The 16,897-nt window shown below is 37.7% G+C and overlaps 1 protein-coding gene across 1 annotated transcript in view; it reads left to right on the top strand.

Annotated features, from left to right (window-relative positions):
* The window catches only part of LOC124167109 (lachesin-like), a 462,868-nt gene extending 447,172 nt beyond the window's left edge, over positions 1-15,696 (top strand). Inside the window, exon 7 of the mRNA XM_046544909.1 lies at positions 13,956-15,696. The gene's annotated coding sequence lies outside the window, so the exon portion shown is untranslated. The remainder of the gene's footprint in view (positions 1-13,955) is intronic.
* The last annotated feature ends 1,201 nt before the right edge of the window (positions 15,697-16,897 follow it).

The following is a 16,897-nucleotide window of genomic DNA, read 5'->3' as shown; positions in this document are numbered from 1 at the left end:
AACTAGTTAAGGCGACAAAACATTTTCTGTTACAGCCTGAATTTGAGCCAATGGCTTCGTTCTAATGAAATCTTCTCTTTCTCCACTAATAGAAATACCATAATCTTTGTTCTCGGAGGCAATGATTCAATCCAAAGCGGGGGAAAGGGGCAACCTTCAGGAGTCACACATGGCTCACTAGTCTATCCCTTCATATGCTGACCTCGGCCTAACGGTACGCCGCAATTCCCAGAAACCCATCCGATGAGAAGGGTGCGCTCCGAGAAAGATAAATTCCCTTGGCCGCAAGAATTCGAACCCCGGCATTTTCAGCCATGGCGACCCCTTCAGAGAGAGAGGGAGGGAGGTGTTCGCCTCTGCCGCGCCTCCCGCACCCGGGCCTCGCACAACACCTGCAATTTCGGCACCCAGTGCGCTGCTGCGGACGCATTCCGCGAATATCTGCCGCACCCGCCCACTGGCCCTTTGGGAATTCCGCGTGCGTGCGAAACCAACCCGTCGAAGCTTTAAATCCATAATTCCGGGAATGCGTGCCGGAATTTTTCCATTCATTTCTTTTTTTATGGGGTGGGAACCTTCTTCTCGCATTTCATATTTTTTTATGATCCTTCTCCTTCGCCTCGATTTTTTTTTTCTTCGGCCGATCGGAAGTTTTGCGGAGGATCGTTGTCGTTTTGTCGGTGCGCTGAATTCTCCCGACTCAGGAATCGAGTCGAGCGTGCAAAACTCGTCCAAGGAACATATAAAGGAAGGATCCGCCCGAAAAAAAAATCCACCGGACGTGAAAAATGAATTACCCCGATCCGTCAAATGTTTAGAAGCGCAAAAAAATATTGGATTTTTTCTTTTCATTCATTTCCTGCGTAAGTCTTAATAATTTCAATAGTGTGTCTAAAAATGTTAGCTAATTCAACTAGAATTCAAAGATAGCTATTAAAAATCCAAACCATACGAACTCTAGCTAAGATCATCTCCCCAGTAATGAAGAGTTCACGAATTGAATCAAATGAGCCAATGCAATTCATCAAAGTCACCTAATTATCAAAACTTATGGGAAAACTTTTAAAATTTCTATAAACTGAGTATAATCCTAATAAACACTTTGAAAAATACACCAGATTGTTATCCAAATCCATGAAAACACAACATTTTGCGTTTGAATATCGTCATATCCGAGTACATATTCAAAAGAATTGAACTTGCTCTAACAGCGGAAGTATAAATGTAATAATGGCATTCCATAATAGTCAAACTTCTTGGGAAAATGATAGCCAAAAAGTGTTCTATATTTTACGTAAAGAATGAGATAAAGGTGCGGATCCTCTGGTAAAATAAATGGAGAAAAATAATCTTAATTTTCTTAACCCTTAACCAGTGACGTGCAATTCTAGTTACAATAGCAGTGACGTGCGGCCTGGGAGACCGCAATAAAACAAAAATTCGTACAACGCTGCAAAGTCATTTTTATTGCGTCGTTTCTGTTTCTTTGACTTCTCAACTATTACAAAACTTATATTTAATATTATGTATTCCAAATACGAACCAACTCTTCAGTAAAAAATGTTATTTGAAACATGATCAAAAACTGATATCAAAAACACTTATTTTTACTATGGTAATTTTTTAAATTAAGTGCTAAATTACCCACGTTATGCAACTAAAAATGCTTCCTTACGAATTATTTATAATTATTATTCTTGAAAAATCACTACGAATTGTTTTAACAACTTTTTGATTCATTTCCACCAGCATTACGTTTATTGGATTTCCAATGTAGTGACGTGAGGTCTCACAGACCGCTACTAAAATTCAGTTGAAAATTTTCAGAAATAAACAATAAGAACGTTAAATTTTAAGAGTGCTTTGCCCTAAATGTACAAAATTAAGACGCTCCCGAGGATTATAGATATTTTGAAATCTTAATTTTGAAAATATTCATAATTTTAGAAACGCAAGCGGTCTCTCAGAGCGCACGTCAACGGTTAAGGGTTAATAGTATTACTAAATGGTATCTTAGTGGTGGTAGTGATTCTTGGTTTTTAGAGGAAAAAAGGCAGTACCTATTTTTCGGTCACAGAAGTTATTATTAAGGGTACTGCATGTAAAATGGACAGTTATTAGCTATTTTGAAACTATGAATAGCTTGAAGTTGATGGTTTCAGGCGTTGCTTTTTGGAATTTATGCTTGTTACTTCAAGGGCTGAGGATGACGCAGTGCGTTGAAACCATCGTAGTGATCTAATAAATATTTTATGTGGATAAACAGTTTAATTTTCATTCAAAATTAATAGCTTTTGAATGAGGAAATCAAATGGTTTGAAAGATGAATGAGACTAGGCTGTCTTGAAAGTGAACGTGACTAGGGTATCTTTATGTGATGATCTCGAAATAGAGCTTCTAAAATAATTAAAGAATCAAAGACCCTAAAAAAATCTTATTTCTTGCGTAAATTGGCACTTCTAGCGTTCACGAATTTCCCTGTGCAATGGAAAAGGGGTCACTTACGCATGTTAAACACTATTATCAAAGGTTCTTTTAATAAAATAGAACATTGTGATCTTTATGCGTATAAATTTGTTCCGGGCTTGATTTTGTGGAAGTTCGATATATCCATGATAAAAGAACACAAATGGTAATTTCTACAATTTTAATTCAAAACTCAATTACCAACCATGCTTTTAACACATTCTGTCATTTTCAAAGTCAATGAAATATCACACAATGTGTTGAAACCATGGTCGATTATTGAGTTTTGAATTAAAAGTGTGGAAATTACCATTTTTTAGTTCATTATAGCTTAAATTGGACCTTCCTACAACAGGTAACTTCCTTAAATGGATGACTGCTATTCGTATCCTCTCTCCCAGAATGGGATGACTAATATCTTAGAATTCTGTGCTAGGATATAGCCTAATTATTTTTTCACTTTTCCCTCATCTCTATATGGGTTTAATCCTACATATAAACCTACAATAGAGGTTAAATCCTTAATATCCTTAAAATTGCGTTCATTGAGTTGTTTTCTTTTAGTTTACTTATCTTTGACCATAATTGTATGCCTATTCTGATCAATTCTACAATTTTTAATTGATTCGATCCTTTTATTTTAAGTTACATCTTCATTTAATAAGCTGAGTATGCACGAGTACCTATTTCTATTGAATTCTCAGGTTATGTTTAGATTTTCAATTGTTCTGATTCAGGTGACTTACGCAGCGCAACAAAATCTCATAGTACAACGCCCTAAAACGTGTTGTTGTGAGCTAAGGCCGTGTGTTCATAGTCCCTTAACTCGCTGTTCGCAACTATGTCGGAAGAGGAAGGGGGATAGGAAATCTGCAAATGACTTTTTACCACGGTTCAATAAACTTAAGGATTGCGAAAGCATCATAATGGAAATTCTTGGGAATCCTTTAAAAGAGTGATTTATTTGAGACGAGCTGGATTGGAAATGAATAAACGATTTCTCGTTTTTTGAGAATCGGTGAGATATGAAATCAGTCTACAGAGAAGTAAAAGGCGGGAATTAGTCGATGTAAAGCTTTCATGGACGGAAATTCTTAGAAAAATGGTTACACACGGAGCAATAAAGGACTTGTTAGGATGATCAGGTTGATGTTCTTCTTAAGACAGACCGTTAAATTGATGACAGAAGGCTTTTATTTAATTGCATCTATTTTTTCCGGGTTTTATCGAAATTTTAAATGATGTTTCCGGGATTAGCCTATATTCTTAGATACGTAGATGATTTAGGCTAGAAATAGTCGACCGTTCCATGTTTTAATTACTAGCAAAAATTACTTCACTGTCCCAAAATAAGAGCTTCGTGTAGATTCTATAAAAACAATTGCATGTGAATAATTAAGTAAAACATGTTATTTACTATTACCTGATTCATATTCTTTGCGAATGGAATATTTACGTTTATTTTTCTTTCAATACACCATCTACCATGATAGCTAACTAAAGTATTCCGTAGCAGAGCCTTATGTTCTCTTTTCGGATCATTATTTCCCTCTGAACGTGAAAAAAAATACTAAAATGATCCAAAAATCAGGGCTCTGATGTAATGATTTCATTTGATTCTTGGTTATCTATTCTGTGAAACACTGAAAAAACTACTCCGCATTTCGACCAAATTTTCCGAATTAATTCTTTCCATTATTATTTTTATGCACATATTTCTGCTGGTTCCGGTAAATTCAAGGTGGAACCACTAATTATATAAATTATTGAAGTGATACTTGGATCTTTTCCAAATCAATTTCATTGCATGTACGTACTAGAATAACAGAAGCCTTGCATTGATTCACCTTGCTCGTTGACAAGCGCTCAGCATAATGGGCTCGTGACAACTTCGTGTTTTTTCGTCGATTGTGATAGTGTGTGGAAAATAAAGAGAAACTTATTTTTGCTTTTTCCGATCCGTTGGAAACATCTCCAGTTCTACGCGAGGTTGAATTCCACGGCCGTAGATAATTTGATGACGTCACGCACTCCTCTGCCGAGTGGGTCACCACATCTTAGCCGATCCTTTCTTCCTCGCATCAATCTCGCTGGAATCTTTCTTGAGCTGATCCTTCCCTCAACGAACGAGTTTATGATCCAGAGCTCTATTGACGGCGCCAACTTGTGGGTGGCATTATTCGCGTTTACATCAGGAAATAATAAGACAGCGCCTTCATGAGGAGTTCTTTTTTCACCCTAAATTATGTGTGCGCTCCAACTTCCGAATTATTTTAACGAATTGCAATTTCAGTACTGATTCAACGACCAAAACTGACCCGAATATCCTTTGCACACTGTCGCTCTGCAATCGCTCAATTCAAATAGTTTCCTTCTTTCCCAAACGGAGTCGATTTTCATGGGTAGTATTTTGGACTTCCTCCTTCGGCCGTCCTCCACCCATTGCTGCATTTCAGCGGCTACAACTATCGTCCCTATTTGCCATCCTTTATCATCCCCTCGCCCCTTATTGCTTCGGAAGGCGTCTGGATCTCGCGGCTCCATTTTCCAAAACGCCTTCCATCCCTGTCGGAGAGGGAATTGGAGTGTTTCCATTCTGATCCCAATCCATTCTTTTCTCTGCTTCTCCTCCTCTGCCTTTTTTTACACCGCGCAATTCCTCCCGACTTCCCATACGTTCCTTCCCGCCTATCTTTCCTTCTATATCTCTCACACTTTGGTAGCAGTGGCTTCGGAGCCAATCAACACCCCGAGCTGCTCCTGGAGATCCTCGGCTCTTTCCGAAGACCTGCTTCGGGTGGGAAAAAAAGTCGGGACCCTGGGATTTTTTGAGGCCATGCAGTCAAACCGGAATATCACGTGATTGCAATTTCCTTTTCCCGATCTCTCCTTCCGGCGGCCTTATCCCCGTCTCCTCCAATCGGATTCCCGCTCCATGCGCATTCCAATGCTTCCACAGAATCTTCATTTTCGTGAGATCCACCTCTAGGGTGTTTGGCAGGGTATGAATTACAACCAGCACGCTATCCCACAATACGCACTGCATGGCATTTTATTCGCGTGGAGATGAAAAATAAAATTTATCTTTTTCGGGCTTTATGGAATATGCCTTGAGGCACTAGAAGGAGGATGCTAATTTTGCTAGTTTTTTTGTATGTGCTCTATATTTTTAATAAACTTTGGAAGACCACGTTCGTGCAGGTGTTGAGAGCTAGACGTCCATCCAACGTAAGATCACAACACAAATGCACCTTCATAGTTAACTGAACTGTAATAACGGTTAGCAATTAAAATAAGTCCATGCATGCACGAATAGAATCAAGCAAAGGGTCAACCACGAGGTAACGAAGGCCAAACAATGTTAAAAAATTATTAGATGAAAACAAATAAAATTTAATTGCAGAAAGACTTTATGAAATGCAAATGGAAAAAGATAATTATGCAGCTCTCTTAGCAAGTGGTGACACTAATTTCGGGAATAAACTCCATGTTGTCAAAGCGGAAGACCACGCTATTGCAATTTCCTGGTCTTCATTTCCTCCCTTCCTCTACTGGGCCTCATCCTTTTATCTCTCCGTCTCTTCATATCGAATTCCCACATTCCAGGGCTTCAACAGAATGGAATGGTGAGGAAAAGGGATGAAAGGATGAGATCCGTCCGTCTTCACGTTTCGATATCCCCCAAGCTCTTCAGAAATTAAGCTCCCAGGAAGTTCAAATGACACCGCTTGGCGACCTATCAAAGATGGTGCCTGGCGGCCATCTTCCGTGCGATGCACGTTAAGAGAAATTGTGCAGCAGCTAAGTAACCCAAGGAGCCAAAGTAAATATGCCATAGTAAGTAAATAGTAAGGTTGGTAATATTCAAGGTCGAAGAGGACAAACTTGTCCTCTGTGAGACGAGGTTTCCTCGAAGGATTTCCGACTGTTTCTACTATCTCGGTTAATCAGTTTCTCAGAGGTTTTGGCTCCGAAGTATAAATCCTGGAATTTCAAGTTATCGGCTCTATTTCACAGATTTGGTTGTTCTTTTTCCATTTTGGATTATTTATCCGGAAACATATATACCCATTTCCTTTACGCCTGTATGTAGCTCCCTAGAGTTGCAATTTTTAATGGCAAAGAACCGATTTCAAGATGTGAATTATTATTTTTTCATCGTTTCTTGGCCGTTTGAAATATGCCGATCCTTGGCCGCTTGAAGGGCGTGATTACTGCTACGTAAAAGCTGACTTTGTGTAATTCCTTCTGGCAGCCTCTGACGGATGCCGTTGCTTACGGATCTCCATATCTTTAAATTGGAGCCCTGCGAGTGTGAGCCGTGAGAACTATGTTTAATGAAGCTCAGCGGTATTTCGGATATTATTTTCATTATTACGAAATTTCACATCTTGTCATACCTATGTTTTAAACAAGTTATTAGGAAATGGGTAGTTTTGTTTGAAAACGATTATAAAATTTTAATGCTTTTATCTTCATAGTACTGTTCGTACATTTTTATGGGGATAGAGATAAATTTCTTTCATCTTCAGGAACAAATTACTCTGAGACTTCTTTGGTTCCTCGTTTTTAAATGCTACTATTCGCTCTTTAAGTATTTCTAAATTAAAAGACTCTTGATCTCTTTCAACGTCAAAGGCTTTATCGTGGCCAAGCAAGAGAGCTTATTTTAAATGGATCTTTCTTTCTTTTAATCCAAGCAACAAGTTGGTTTCTAAGAAGTCTGACAATCTTACTCTGAGGTTATTTTGTACCTCTTTCTTAAGCACATTGTTGGATATAATCGATAAATTTTTCCCATGGGTAGTAATAATCTTGCGTGTCAACTTTGCAACAGGGAGAAGGCCTTATCCGTGGCTCGTTTGTTCTTCGAAGTTGTATTTTAAAATGAAGTTGCTTGTAGATTGATATCTACGAACTTGAGATTCAATCATGATAGTCTCCCCTTTAATGGCAGAGCTTTCATGTGGACGGGTGTACGGGTGTGTGGTGAGGCTGATGACATATTTGATATTTAGAGTATGCTTCAAGGGGATAGGCCTTCATCGTGATCCATTTTCCGGCTTTCGGCAAGTATTATCTGTCCTTATGCCAACAAATACATATTATAAGTTAGTAATTGCTAATAGAAAGGAGTTTGAACAAAGAAAAAATCTTCGTAAATAATGAGCTATTCAGTATGATCCTGCTCATCGAAATCTTATCAGCAGAAATCTTTTCAGCCTACGTTTACACATGTGGTGCAATGCATCTGATATTTTTGAAGTTTTATGCATCTCTTTCTATTTTACTGTATTTCACCAAACGTGTCAGAATAATTTACTGACATGTATTCATGTTTACTAAAACAGCTATTCGTCAGTTTATGGACGCAGTAGTAGGGTGTTTGAAATAAATAAATTAAATTGATTTAGTTATATTAGTTTCCAGCAAACAATTGTAGCTACAGCGTCTATCACTCGTTATTGCTAGAATCTTCTGATATCCTTGCAAAAGATTATCATTGTATCTACTTTTGGAGATTGGTTACGTGTTATTACCTTCTTACTTTTTTCATTCTGGATTCCAGAAATTTGTATTACAGTTAATCAATTCGACGTACAAGTTTTCCATTACTGCTTTTCCCTGCGTCATTAATACCTCGGGCTATAATATTGTTTTGATAGTTTCTGTAGGAATTTTGGCGTTATTTTAGAATGGTTATTGATAATTGTTCAAAACCCAAATATAATTAACCATTCAGTTAACGTACTTAGTACGTTATATTCATCAGCAAGTTTTCTTCTGTCTTGAAAACAAATTTAATAAAGCGTTTTTCCTTATGTAAGTCATACCTTCACCTTCACCACTGATCGCATAGAGGAAATCAAGTGTTTTATAACGGTGTACATCGAAGAAAAAAATAATAAACTCTTCGGTTTGTTTGTATAAATTCACGTCAGCTCTCAAAAAATCAATCGTCTCGATGTAAGTACTGAATTATAGCTTCTATGTCTAATTACTTATTATTTTTGTAAGTAATCACCTCAGACTTTACTAGATTTGGCAACGATTGTCATTGCATGATATAATTTTTTCAATCCACGCTTTGTTTATTACAAACTATCCAGCATCACCAGAGGAACTACTCGTCAATTGACCTACTTTGCATTTGGTTGATGGTGAAGAATAAATGAGGAACAAATGAAGGTGTGGGCAAAGTTGCGTCAATTGATGTAAGGAAAGATTTCATGGAAGGAGTCACTATTCGTCAGGGACTAACAAAGCTTCCAGGGATAAATAATATTTTGTGATGGGTCAATATTAAGGCGGGTTAATGGATCGGAAATCGCCATTGTATGGCTATTGACAATTATAAATGGTTCATTAAATTCAAGGATCATAACTTATTGGCATGTAGCGTTGTTACCAATATATCTAATTGCTCAAAGGGAGTCGGGCGTTACTTTGCTGAGTTTAATTACAATCACCGCGTGGTCACGGAAGTCTCTTTACGCATCCATTATTTTTATTTCACGTTTTCAATTGATCATAACGGTTCCACGTCCTTTCAAATATTCTTGCGTTAAATTGTTGTGTGTTACATTGAAGTTGTGGAAGCGTACAAAGGCATTCAATGGCATAAAGGTTATGAAAAAATTCCATCGCTATTTTTCATCCGTGATTTAAATAGCGACCTCATACCGGCCCTCATGTCGACTGCCCTTTGAAAAATAATCTTCATTAGTACCAGGCAGCTGCATCGAAATCAAGTCCCTCCAAGCGGAGCTCATATTCAGTCGATTGGGGGGGGGAGGGGGACCATTTACTTTTGGGCAATACACTGGCCGCCTCGGTCGATTTGGAAACGGGTGCCATTCGAAATAATATCGGGAGTCTTGATGCGGCCGCGCGTTACCGGAGGAGCGATAGAGGGTAGCAGAGAGAGCTTCTTTCGCTGAAATCATTGGTGCTGAGAGGAGGAGGAGATGTTTGAGGCCCTTGGGAGAGCATCCGCCACTCTTTTTATATATATACCATCCCCTTTCATTCTTTCTCTTTGTCGTCACTCATTTTTTTCATCGCTTCCCGCCTCTCGCGACAGAGGCGCCACCGTCGCACCCGCGCGCGGGTCTTTTTCCCGCTCTTTCTCCCGCCATGTGCCCAACCCATCCAATTATCTAAAGCGAAAATCTCGCCTCGCTCTCCCTGTACAGTGACCTCTCTCTCTCTCCCGTTCTTTCCTTATTCTTTCTTCTCCCTTTCTTCTCCTGTCTGTCTCCCCTTCCCCATCTTTCCCCCTCTGTCGTTCTATGGGAAGGGTGCGCGCGCTGGGCGGGCTTTACAACGCAGAACCTCATCTGCCCAAATGCCTTTTTGCCTTCGTCTCGCGCCGCCCCTGCCCCACTGCCCACCCTTAGAATGGCCCCATCTCTCACTTCCTTCTCATTTCCATCATCTGCATAAGGATAGGATGTATCAGGGTCCCCTTTTAGTGCATTCCCCGACTTTCCGAACTGCGTCGTGTGATACGATGAGAATCTCCAGTATGTGATACAACGCTGGCGATGGAAATGATGTACTTGTAAAATAATAATACAAATTTATTTTGTTAAGCAAGGTCTGTAGTACGATACAAACTGTCCCACCCATATTTCTTCAGCTTGTTTCCAGTTAAGGAGTAGGTTAGAGTAGCTAGGTGATCATGCTAAGCACGGAATCGTGACATTCTGAAAAATGTATTATAGAATCTGATGAAGGTGAACGATTACTAACAATAAGATCACTTACTTCTCGTGGTGTTTCCCACGTATTTTTATGGCAATTTTCATTTCCTTGAATTAGTCTTTCTCATTGCAGAATATAGTGAGATTGTTTAGCTTTGTGAAGAAAATGCAATGAGAACAAACGTATGTAATTATGAATAGTTGTAAATGACGGTCAATTTATTATATTCGGTATTTTATAATAATGTTTGAGCTGTTTCGTAAAGATTAGGCATCTTTCGTGGTTTCAAAATATTTCAATGGTAATGTGAAATAATAAGAAAGGCATTATTTACAGGTTTGCATATTTACAGCCTTCATCATTTTTCTTCCAGTAGATTGTGTACATATAATTTTGGATACAGCGTTCAAACTTACCCTTGTCATTTGTTCTATTTCCATGTGATATTGACACATTAAAAATATGTAACGCTTGTAAGTCCCCCTTAATCCCTTGCCTGTAACAATATAAACAGGTCAAGCTCATGTTTTCCTAGCAACCACTCCTGCGCATTCAAATAATAGCCTATTACATGCGTGGAATATTCGGAGATTTTGGATCTGGATCTGCCGAGATCCCATTGAACACGGTAGTCAAAGAAATGACCCAATCACGATTTAAAAGGTAAGATGAAAAAATTGTCCGTCCCCCGAGAAGTGTCATTTTTTAGAACTTTGGCTTGAAAATGGCGATAAAAGAGGCAAGGAGTTGGCCTGGATCGAATAAGGTCAAGTGACACTCGATCTATCAGATCAAAGCTCTTGCGATGGAATACGTCCGTGATCAGTCCAAGGGAGGAGTATTGAATCAACTCATGGCATCCAAAAAGTATTCAACTCTGACGTTCCATGTTGTCTGCCTTATTTTTTAATCCCGCTTCAAACGTAAGCACTACGTTCGGTTCTACTAGAATTTGAGCGAAAATATTGATTTTTGCCACTCAATGGCCATATTTCGATGTCGTATTGTTTTCGGCCACAGTGTATCTACAATTTTATTAACACAGAGATAAACAGTGCTCTCCGGACGAAATCAGCTGGATTTTAACTACAAAATAATGGTTTTCAAATCTTCCCCAATGCGACGGTCTAACATTTTAAGTGGCTAAAATTTACCCGTTCTTCATCATCAATTGAGAGCGTAGTTATAAACAAGATAATTTTCACACTGAAAATGAAATTTTGAAATATCTTAAGCATATATAACAAAACTAATCCCTATCACACCAGTTATTTTTGGGGTTGACATTGTCAAAACTTGGAGGAATCAAAAGTGAAATTCTCGATTTCGTGTTTATTTGAAAAAGGAACTCTCTGTTGACTAATGGACGGGGATGAAGTGGAATAATAAAGTGTGATTTGGACTTGTAATTCATGGAATACTACACTCTTTGAGAAGAGAAGTACGTAATAAACTAATATTGGTTGATAAGCGATTGAAAGAAACGAATAAAAGCGTTAAAAAACAATATTCAGAAAATTTTAGGGGGTTAAATGCCTGGAGAAATTCGGAAAAACTAGTTCCAATTAGGGAAAAGTACAGTACGTGGTTATGTTGTGAGATAATTAGAGCGTGTAAGTGGCTGCGAGAAATAAAAGCGAGTCAATTTGAATTTGTGAATCTTTCACATTAAATAAGAATACACTCAGGGGGAGCTGTAAATTTTCACTTGGGGGAAACACTTTTTGAAATAATAAGGGTAGGATAGAGCAAATATCCCTAGAGTTTCAGATATGGGCCCAAATTTGTGGCAGGAAATTTCTATTTAATTGATGCAATCGAATCTCTATTTCTTAGGGAAAAAAGCATTGATACATGACCTCATAAGATCCCAGATGCACACAATACCCGACCTCTGAATCTGGTCACGCATTTACCAGTGGAAAAGTCCATTTATTCCCATGTTTTCAGGGAAAGATATGTTTCATTGTTGGTGAATTAAACCATATTTATCTATTGCCTGAGGATAGGGAAGTAAATATTTTATAAAAACTTGGAGGTCACAAAATTGATTCCTATAATGCTGATGTACTGAATTCCTACAGTGATGTAAGAATGTGATATTTTGTATTGATCTGTTTGAATATCCATACTTAAATAGACATCGGTTAAATTGTTGTATCAGAGATATACACCGATAGAGATATAATATATATGGATACCCGATTTTGTGTGTCAATACGATTCTATAAGTTTTATGCTTGTAATAAATAGACTAAAATTATCTACTTTTTGGTGCTGTATTTTAACTTTACACAATTTTAACAGGGAAAAAGCAAGAGCACCTACTTCCTATTCCTTTAGGGAGCCAGTATTTGCTCTATTTACGGCAATGTTATTTTATTCTGATACCGCCAAGAGTCTTTTAAGCTCAGTCAGCAAGATTTCAAAAGCAATTTCAACCTCAATGGAAGACTTCGTTTATCTTACCGATATTGCTTGCTCAGTAGTATAAGCTATCTTAAAATTGAAAAGTATTGATTGCAGATTTTGAAAACCTCGGCTATACAATGGCAACTATGGTAAAGCTTTATTTAGTTAAGTTCTCCGGTTACTTGTGGCATTCTTGGTCGCAATCACTCGCCATTTAGCCTAGGCTGCAGAATTAAACTCAATATGGAATTGTAAACAATATTAAGCTTCTAATATTTCTACTATAATTCAAAAGTTCTATCCATACATGAATTTATTCTTTCCTTTAATTCTTTCTCCGTACTGAATTGGACACAATACTGTTTGTATGGTAGCATCTATTTCATCTTATAGTATTTACACGAGCTCAAATTTTTATATTTGTATTATTTTTCTAATATATTTTTTATGATATTTGTTTCTCTCATATTTTTTGGGATTGAATGATGGAAAATCATTTTGTAAATCATAAGAAAAACATGCCTCAATTTTTTTTGTCCCAGCGTGAATTTTGTGACGTTTTCCGTCGTGGATTTTATATGTGAGCGGTTGATCTACTGTGTTTTTATTCCTATTTCGGATTTTTGTTTCATTGGATTCAGAGATTATTTAAAGATTCAAAAGATTAGTTATTGCTTACTCGATTTCTGAACTGCCACTTCAATTTATTGGGTACAATTTCGAAGAATAGTACCTTGAATATTGCACAGTTTTCGTACAAATTTTACTCTTTTCTTAAATTTTGAAAAATTTCGACCCCCTCTCCAGCTCTTTTGACATCCGTACGTGAGCCCTCGTGTTTTAAAATGTTTTCATTCTTTCTATCGCATTGCCGTATAAATGTAATAGTAGAACCTTATGTAAAAGTACATTGGTTTTTATGTCGATGAAGTAGCAAAGTCAGAACATTAAGGTCCCTGGCTTTTATTAACTCCAGCATTATCCCATGTGTTCTTGTTTTAAAGTTTGTTTTGTGATAACATTAAATATTTGGGGTAACATAAAATGTTTTGAGTGTATGTATCAGTGTCGCAATGAAGTATTATCTGGGCGCAATATTCATGGTGTTATCCAGACGGAAGTAGCCTGATTCATGATCATTGTCTTTATTGACTTAGACTTATTTGTTTTTTTATAAGCATTTTTGGCATCATTTTGAATATCTAATTATCACCAAAAATCTGCTCGAGCGTCTGCGAAGACTTTTTATAGTATGTAGGTTAGTGTATTAGATGCCATTTTATCTCTGGCTACATGGTAAATGTCTGTGTTTATCGGAGTTATTTTCTTTTGCATCTCATGGCTCATACTGGTTTTCCTCTTTTCCACAGGGTTTGGACACCTGGTCCACCTCGTCAGCTGCAGTCCTGGTGTCTTTCAGGAAACCACGCGAAGATGATAGATTATGAAGAGTGAGTGTGTGGTCCCAAATAGTGACTTAAAGGGAGGCACCAAGCTCATAAGTGACATTTTTTCTAAAAACAAATAACATAGATGAACTGCATTCGGACATAATTTTCAAGGAGAGCTGCTCGTGTTATTATGTTCGCCTACATATGTGTTTACGTTCCACCGATATCGTGCAGTACTATACATATATACATATATTTTTTATTTTTCTCGAACATATTGCATTTACTGTACGTACATTCCATTCTTTGGCCAAAATGTTTCCTGTTCACGACATTCTATGTGGTTCGCAAAAAAAAAATCTTTTCGGTGGGCACTCGTTGAAATAATTTTTTCTTACTTAACTGTTTGTGGCGTCTGCAGTTATGCGTAATACTAAACGAAGGGATGTAAGGGTTATAATGTTAACTTCGTAGCGTATGCATTCACAAGTAGTTGACCAAGGGCCTCCATTGTAACATTGCCGCGCGCCCAGCACACGGGCGACGCGCTCTTAGGCTATCTTTGGAATCTTTCGTAAAGAAGAGGAAAAAAGAAACCTAACTTATTACTTTCCGTTTTTCGCACTTCTTCGTGACCAATCTATGCGCTTGTGAATCCCTTTTCTTATTTCAGTGGACTTATTTTGACTTTTTTTTCGTGGGATTTACCTTTAAAAGTCGTTGCTGTGTGTCCGAGTAGTTTTTAATGCATCCATCGAAGGATTTCCCCGACTATAATTTGAGTGGGTGCGTGCATGAAAGCATCACAGTAAAGAGTGAGCATGTCTTCGAACTTTTTAACATGCTTGTATATTTTCATCGCGATGCAACCGATTCGTTGCACGTTTCGCCGTTTTTTCTTTGTGCTTCGAATTCCTTGAGCAATGTTTTCTGCTGCTTGATGCTGATATCAACGCTTTTGATTCGAAAACAACTCTGTCCTCGTAAAGTCAGTTCGTCCTTTGGGATATTGTAATGTTTTCGTTCGTCCCTTTGATTCCAAGCTCTCGTGCCTTATGAGACACGCATCGCTCCGCGCACCTTTCATTTTTCCCCTTTTCTTCTCGCAGCGCTGCCAGATTTGCGGCTCTGTTCACTTTTTTAGCACCTTGGCATTCAATTGAGAGCATCGCATGTGATGAGAGGCATCCGTATTACCCATAAAAGTTCTTTCGGATGCATTGAATGTTAATTGAACGCATTGGACGGGTGGTATTTCCCAAAAGGTCTCACCGCGAATATTTGGCCTCATCAATCTTATTGTTATGCCTGATTTTTTGCGTTGGCTGATTGTATTATATTTTTATGTCTTTGCTGGCAAATATCTTTCCCACCTCACTATTGCTAAGTGCGCCTGATCACTTTTTTGCCTGTAGAAATCCTTACGGAAGTTTTCGTGTTATTTTGCTACTACGAACGGGTTTCATATGGTAATGTTTTTTTACGTTTTTTATATACTTGTCCCTCCTGCGTCATGTTTTGCTATTGACCCTTTCTTTCAATTCCACGGTTGAATTCTGAGCGTTACCTCTACGGGAGTGAAATGCTAAAATGACTTCAAAATCTCCCCTTTTCCCTCGAGACACATTTGTAAATATTTTATTTATCCACAACTATGTGGCTCCAAAGTGTTGATGTTGTACAGCCGTGTGAAAAAAAATTACGAAGCTGAGAGGTGATTTGAGGAAAAAAAGGTGTTTCTTTTGGAACTTTTGTGTACAGTGTTCAAGAAATATTGGTCGTGGACATGTGTTATTTTTGGTAAAATATGTTTGTCTATATAGTTCTTTTTTTTAAGAAGGGAAAATTGGCTTTCTCTTTGAAGCATATCAGCATTTACAGTTGCGGAGTCAAGGAAACGTGAAAAGTGTGGACTTCGGACGAAGGGTATTATGGAGAGATATTGGGAGAGAGAGAGAGACATTGTTGGAGAGAGACTGACAGATGGTCGCCCGCCACAGTTCCAAGGGAAGAGCCACTTCATGAGTTTCAACAAAAATAAATGATCGAAGTTTAAAGGAAAAATTTAAAACCAAAGATGTAAATTATGATGTAGTGTTAATTAAATAAAATCCCAATGGCAAATTATGGAAATTTATTTCGAGAAACATTTATATATTTTTTTATTATACGTTAATATATTTTTCGCTCCCATTTCCTTCGAGGGCACTAATATGTCAGGTAAATACTTTTCCAAAGTATATATTTTCGCCATTAGCTGGACTCTCCATCTGATCTTTCATCCTGGAAACATAAAGTGAAGGGCCTAACGTTGCGCTTGGAGTCACTGATCTTATTGCATCATGCACTTACTACATTATGTATACTCCCTACACAACGGTATCTATGTTACTTTTTAACGTATGAATTATAACGCTTTTAATTTGCTCTTTCATCCTGATAACATAAAACAAAGTACATTGTGCTGCGTATGGGGTTTGGTGTCTCAATCAATCTCAAGCTTTGCCAAAAAGTACGAAATATCACTTTGCGAATCTTTAGGGAAGCATTTTTGATTTTTTCTACCAATTTTCTTCATCAGATCGCTAAATAATAATTTCATTCTAAAAACATTATATTCATTAGAGTAAGCATTAAAAATTACCTGAACTTGCTCAAAGTACTCTAGATCCTTTTTTTCTTCTCGCGTTACCTTAGATACAATAACAATTCAATTGACTCATTTATTCAATTGACTCATTTTCAAGCGTCATTTTCTGTGCTCCGCGCATTAGTGGCTTTAGTGGAAACAAATTAAACCTCTTAAGGGGATTGAAAATGTTGTAAAAGTGTGGACTGATGGTGGATCAACAATTTTTGGGAGATTTTATTTTCGGTTGATTGAAATGATATGTAGGAGTAATATATTCCAGCCAACTTTA

Source organism: Ischnura elegans, chromosome 10 (assembly GCF_921293095.1).
Source record: "Ischnura elegans chromosome 10, ioIscEleg1.1, whole genome shotgun sequence".
NCBI classification, from domain to species: domain Eukaryota; kingdom Metazoa; phylum Arthropoda; class Insecta; order Odonata; family Coenagrionidae; genus Ischnura; species Ischnura elegans.
This window is presented reverse-complemented; position numbering and strand designations above follow the sequence as displayed.